Source organism: Balaenoptera borealis (genome assembly GCF_965194805.1).
Source record: "Balaenoptera borealis genome assembly, chromosome: X".
NCBI classification, from domain to species: domain Eukaryota; kingdom Metazoa; phylum Chordata; class Mammalia; order Artiodactyla; family Balaenopteridae; genus Balaenoptera; species Balaenoptera borealis.
In genome coordinates this window covers 88,375,376-88,382,769 of record NC_138881.1, presented here as the reverse complement: position 1 = coordinate 88,382,769, position 7,394 = coordinate 88,375,376, and positions in this window count along the sequence as shown.

Genomic DNA, 7,394 nt, shown 5'->3' with positions numbered 1-7,394 from the left:
TAGAAAGATAGAGGGGACATAAGAAAGTCACAGCATAGGTAAGGCTAGTTAAACACCTAAAACATACTTCAGATTTCACATACCTCACAGTGTCCCTATAATATGGTCATCTAGGAAAGTGCAATGACCCTGAGTCTTTTTTTAGACTGCAATTTTTTTTTTTTTTTTACATCTTAATTCCTTTTTATTCCGTGTGTATTTTTTGCTCTTTCTTTCCTGGTTCTCAGGGAACTCAGGAAAATCCGTAGAACGTGGAAGTACTAATTCTGTATTACACTTTTTTTTTCTATTAATTGGGAACATTTTAATGTGAATTTGATATTAGATGCTATGAGGAAGTATTTCTATATTTTGGTGCTATAGTGGTATTGTGAATGGTTATTTCAGGAACTATGCTTTTTTTTTATTATTTTCTGCTTTATAAGAAAGTGAGTCAGCTATACATATACATGTTTCCCCATATCTCTTCCTTGTTGCGGCTCCTCCCTCCCACACTTGCTATCCCACCCCTCTAGGTGGTCACAAAACTCTGAGCTAATCTCCCTGTGCTCTGCAACTGCTTCCCACTAGCTAGCTCTTTTACATTTTTTAGTGTGCATACGTCCATGCTACTCTTTCACTTCATCCCACCTTACACTTGTCCCTCCCCGTGACCTTATGTCCATTCTCTCTGTCTGTGTCTTTATTTCTGTGGTGTCCCTAGGTTCATCAGAACTGTTTTTTTTTTTGAATTTTATGTTCTATATATTTTTATACAGCAGGTTCTTATTAGTTATCCATTTTATACATATTAGTGCATATATGTCAATCTCAATCTCCCAATTCATCACACCAGCACCACCCCCCCCCCGCCACATTCCCCTCTTGCTGTCCATACGCTTGTTCTCTACATCTGTGTCACAATTTCTGGCCTGCAAACTGGTTCATGTGTACCATTTCTCTAGGTTCCACATATCTGCGTTAATATACGATAATTGTTTTTCTCTTTCTGACTTACTTCACTTGTACGACAGGCTCTAGGTCCATACACCTCACTACCAATAACTCAATTTCATTACTTTTTATGACTGAGTAATATTCCATTTTATATAGGTGCCACGTTTTCTTTTTTTTTCCATAATAAAATATATGGTTATTTTCATTAGCTTTCCACCTTATATATTATTTTGTGTTTAGCAGATGTACTTTTCCAATGGTAATTTCGGTTTGGATTCTTTATTCATTAGAAGGTGTACAGAAGCCATCTCACTCTCTCTCTTTTTTTTCGGCCTTTGTTCCCCAGAGAAATAAAATCTGACATACTAGAAAGATAGAGGGGACATGAGAAAGTCACAGCATAGGTAAGGCAAGTTAAATGCCTAAAACATACTTGAGATTTCACATACCTCACACTGTTCCTAGAATATGGTCATCAAGGAAGGTTAAATGACCCTGAGTGTTTTTTTAGACCACTATTTTTCTTTTTTTACATCCTAATTCCATTTTATTCCATGTGTATTTTTTGTTTTTTCCCTTTCTTGTAGACAGTTTAGTCACGAAAATCCCTATAAAAGGAAGTACTAATTTTGTATTAGTTTTTTTTTTAATTGGGAACATTTTCATGTGAATTTGATATTAGATGCTATTAAGGTAATATTTCTATATTTTAGTACTATAGTAGTATTTTAAATGGTTATTTCAGGAACTATGCTTTTTTTTCTTTTCTTGTTTCTGCTTTATAACAAAGTGAATCACATATACATATACATATATCCCCACATCTCTTCCCTCTTGAGTCTCCCTCCCTCCTACCCTCCATACCCCACCCATGTATGTGGTCACAGAGCACCAAGGTAATCTCCCCGTGCTCGGCAACTGCTTCCCACTAGCTATCTATTTTACATTTGGTAGTGTACATGTGTCCATGCTAGTCTTCCACTTCGTCCCACCTTACTCTTCCCCCTCCCGTGACCTTATGTCCATTCTCTACGTCTGCGTCTTTATTTCTGTGCTGTCCCTAGGTTTATCAGAACTATTTTTTTTTGAATTTTACGTTATATCTTTTTTTATACAGCAGGTTCTTATTAGTTATCCATTTTATACATATTAGTGCATATATGTCAATCCCAATCTCCCAGTTCATCACACCACCACCAACACCTCCCTGCTACTTTCCCCCATTGGTGTCCATACGTTTGTTCTCTACATCTCTGTTTCAATTTCTGCCCTGCAAACCAGTTCATCTGTACCATTTTTCTAGGTTCCACATATCTGCGTTAATATAGTATAATTGTTTTTCTTTTTCTGACTTACTTCACTTTGTATGACAGGCTCTAGGTCCATCCACCTCACTACAAATAACACAATTTCATTCCTTTTTATGGCCGAGTAATATTCCATTGTATATAGGTGCCACGTTTTCTTTCTTTTTTTTTCCATTGAAAAATATATGGTTATATTCATTGCCTTTCTACGTTACGTATTATTTTGTGATTAGCAAATGTACTTTTCCAATGGTAATTTCGGTTTGGATTCTTTATTCCTTGGAAGGTGTACAGGAGCCGTCTCACTCTCTCTCATTTTTTTTTTGGCCTTTGTTCCCCAGGGAAATAAATTCTGACACACTAGAAAGATAGAGGGGACATAAGAAAGTCACAGCATAGGTAAGGCTAGTTAAACACCTAAAACATACTTCAGATTTCACATACCTCACAGTGTCCCTATAATATGGTCATCTAGGAAAGTGCAGTGACCCTGAGTCTTTTTTTAGACTGCATTTTTTTTTTTTTTTTTTTTACATCTTAATTCCTTTTTATTCCGTGTGTATTTTTTGCTCTTTCTTTCCTGGTTCTCAGGGAACTCAGGAAAATCCGTAGAACGTGGAAGTACTAATTCTGTATTACACTTTTTTTTTCTATTAATTGGGAACATTTTAATGTGAATTTGATATTAGATGCTATGAGGAAGTATTTCTATATTTTGGTGCTATAGTGGTATTGTGAATGGTTATTTCAGGAACTATGCTTTTTTTTTATTATTTTCTGCTTTATAAGAAAGTGAGTCAGCTATACTTATACATGTATCCCCATATCTCTTCCTTGTTGCGGCTCCTCCCTCCCACACTTGCTATCCCACCCCTCTAGGTGGTCACAAAACTCTGAGCTAATCTCCCTGTGCTCTGCAACTGCTTCCCACTAGCTAGCTCTTTTACATTTTTTAGTGTGCATACGTCCATGCTACTCTTTCACTTCATCCCACCTTACACTTGTCCCTCCCCGTGACCTTATGTCCATTCTCTCTGTCTGTGTCTTTATTTCTGTGGTGTCCCTAGGTTCATCAGAACTGTTTTTTTTTGAATTTTATGTTCTATATATTTTTATACAGCAGGTTCTTATTAGTTATCCATTTTATACATATTAGTGCATATATGTCAATCTCAATCTCCCAATTCATCACACCAGCACCACCCCCCCCCCCCCCGCCACATTCCCCTCTTGCTGTCCATACGCTTGTTCTCTACATCTGTGTCACAATTTCTGGCCTGCAAACTGGTTCATGTGTACCATTTCTCTAGGTTCCACATATCTGCGTTAATATACGATAATTGTTTTTCTCTTTCTGACTTACTTGACTTGTATGACAGGCTCTAGGTCCATACACCTCACTACCAATAACTCAATTTCATTACTTTTTATGACTGAGTAATATTCCATTTTATATAGGTGCCACGTTTTCTTTTTTTTTCCATAATAAAATATATGGTTATTTTCATTAGCTTTCCACGTTATATATTATTTTGTGTTTAGCAGATGTACTTTTCCAATGGTAATTTCGGTTTGGATTCTTTATTCATTAGAAGGTGTACAGAAGCCATCTCACTCTCTCTCTTTTTTTTCGGCCTTTGTTCCCCAGAGAAATAAAATCTGACATACTAGAAAGATAGAGGGGACATGAGAAAGTCACAGCATAGGTAAGGCAAGTTAAATGCCTAAAACATACTTGAGATTTCAGATACCTCACACTGTTCCTAGAATATGGTCATCAAGGAAGGTTAAATGACCCTGAGTGTTTTTTTAGACCACTATTTTTCTTTTTTTACATCCTAATTCCATTTTATTCCATGTGTATTTTTTGTTTTTTCCCTTTCTTGTAGACAGTTTAGTCACGAAAATCCCTATAAAAGGAAGTACTAATTTTGTATTAGTTTTTTTTTTAATTGGGAACATTTTCATGTGAATTTGATATTAGATGCTATTAAGGTAATATTTCTATATTTTAGTACTATAGTAGTATTTTAAATGGTTATTTCAGGAACTATGCTTTTTTTTCTTTTCTTGTTTCTGCTTTATAACAAAGTGAATCACATATACATATACATATATCCCCACATCTCTTCCCTCTTGAGTCTCCCTCCCTCCTACCCTCCATACCCCACCCATGTATGTGGTCACAGAGCACCAAGGTAATCTCCCCGTGCTCGGCAACTGCTTCCCACTAGCTATCTATTTTACATTTGGTAGTGTACATGTGTCCATGCTAGTCTTCCACTTCGTCCCACCTTACTCTTCCCCCTCCCGTGACCTTATGTCCATTCTCTACGTCTGCGTCTTTATTTCTGTGCTGTCCCTAGGTTTATCAGAACTAGTTTTTTTTGAATTTTACGTTATATATTTTTTTATACAGCAGGTTCTTATTAGTTATCCATTTTATACATATTAGTGCATATATGTCAATCCCAATCTCCCAGTTCATCACACCACCACCAACACCTCCCTGCTACTTTCCCCCATTGGTGTCCATACGTTTGTTCTCTACATCTCTGTTTCAATTTCTGCCCTGCAAACCAGTTCATCTGTACCATTTTTCTAGGTTCCACATATCTGCGTTAATATAGTATAATTGTTTTTCTTTTTCTGACTTACTTCACTTTGTATGACAGGCTCTAGGTCCATCCACCTCACTACAAATAACACAATTTCATTCCTTTTTATGGCCGAGTAATATTCCATTGTACATAGGTGCCACGTTTTCTTTCTTTTTTTTTCCATTGAAAAATATATGGTTATATTCATTGCCTTTCTACGTTACATATTATTTTGTGATTAGCAAATGTACTTTTCCAATGGTAATTTCGGTTTGGATTCTTTATTCCTTGGAAGGTGTACAGGAGCCGTCTCACTCTCTCTCATTTTTTTTGGCCTTTGTTCCCCAGGGAAATAAATTCTGACACACTAGAAAGATAGAGGGGACATAAGAAAGTCACAGCATAGGTAAGGCTAGTTAAACACCTAAAACATACTTCAGATTTCACATACCTCACAGTGTCCCTATAATATGGTCATCTAGGAAAGTGCAGTGACCCTGAGTCTTTTTTTAGACTGCAATTTTTTTTTTTTTTTTTACATCTTAATTCCTTTTTATTCCGTGTGTATTTTTTGCTCTTTCTTTCCTGGTTCTCAGGGAACTCAGGAAAATCCGTAGAACGTGGAAGTACTAATTCTGTATTACACTTTTTTTTTCTATTAATTGGGAACATTTTAATGTGAATTTGATATTAGATGCTATGAGGAAGTATTTCTATATTTTGGTGCTATAGTGGTATTGTGAATGGTTATTTCAGGAACTATGCTTTTTTTTATTATTTTCTGCTTTATAAGAAAGTGAGTCAGCTATACATATACATGTATCCCCATATCTCTTCCTTGTTGCGGCTCCTCCCTCCCACACTTGCTATCCCACCCCTCTAGGTGGTCACAAAACTCTGAGCTAATCTCCCTGTGCTCTGCAACTGCTTCCCACTAGCTAGCTCTTTTACATTTTTTAGTGTGCATACGTCCATGCTACTCTTTCACTTCATCCCACCTTACACTTGTCCCTCCCCGTGACCTTATGTCCATTCTCTCTGTCTGTGTCTTTATTTCTGTGGTGTCCCTAGGTTCATCAGAACTGTTTTTTTTTTGAATTTTATGTTCTATATATTTTTATACAGCAGGTTCTTATTAGTTATCCATTTTATACATATTAGTGCATATATGTCAATCTCAATCTCCCAATTCATCACACCAGCACCACCCCCCCCCCCGCCACATTCCCCTCTTGCTGTCCATACGCTTGTTCTCTACATCTGTGTCACAATTTCTGGCCTGCAAACTGGTTCATGTGTACCATTTCTCTAGGTTCCACATATCTGCGTTAATATACGATAATTGTTTTTCTCTTTCTGACTTACTTCACTTGTACGACAGGCTCTAGGTCCATACACCTCACTACCAATAACTCAATTTCATTACTTTTTATGACTGAGTAATATTCCATTTTATATAGGTGCCACGTTTTCTTTTTTTTTCCATAATAAAATATATGGTTATTTTCATTAGCTTTCCACGTTATATATTATTTTGTGTTTAGCAGATGTACTTTTCCAATGGTAATTTCGGTTTGGATTCTTTATTCATTAGAAGGTGTACAGAAGCCATCTCACTCTCTCTCTTTTTTTTCGGCCTTTGTTCCCCAGAGAAATAAAATCTGACATACTAGAAAGATAGAGGGGACATGAGAAAGTCACAGCATAGGTAAGGCAAGTTAAATGCCTAAAACATACTTGAGATTTCAGATACCTCACACTGTTCCTAGAATATGGTCATCAAGGAAGGTTAAATGACCCTGAGTGTTTTTTTAGACCACTATTTTTCTTTTTTTACATCCTAATTCCATTTTATTCCATGTGTATTTTTTGTTTTTTCCCTTTCTTGTAGACAGTTTAGTCACGAAAATCCCTATAAAAGGAAGTACTAATTTTGTATTAGTTTTTTTTTTAATTGGGAACATTTTCATGTGAATTTGATATTAGATGCTATTAAGGTAATATTTCTATATTTTAGTACTATAGTAGTATTTTAAATGGTTATTTCAGGAACTATGCTTTTTTTTCTTTTCTTGTTTCTGCTTTATAACAAAGTGAATCACATATACATATACATATATCCCCACATCTCTTCCCTCTTGAGTCTCCCTCCCTCCTACCCTCCATACCCCACCCATGTATGTGGTCACAGAGCACCAAGGTAATCTCCCCGTGCTCGGCAACTGCTTCCCACTAGCTATCTATTTTACATTTGGTAGTGTACATGTGTCCATGCTAGACTTCCACTTCGTCCCACCTTACTCTTCCCCCTCCCGTGACCTTATGTCCATTCTCTACGTCTGCGTCTTTATTTCTGTGCTGTCCCTAGGTTTATCAGAACTATTTTTTTTTGAATTTTACGTTATATATTTTTTTATACAGCAGGTTCTTATTAGTTATCCATTTTATACATATTAGTGCATATATGTCAATCCCAATCTCCCAGTTCATCACACCACCACCAACACCTCCCTGCTACTTTCCCCCATTGGTGTCCATACGTTTGTTCTCT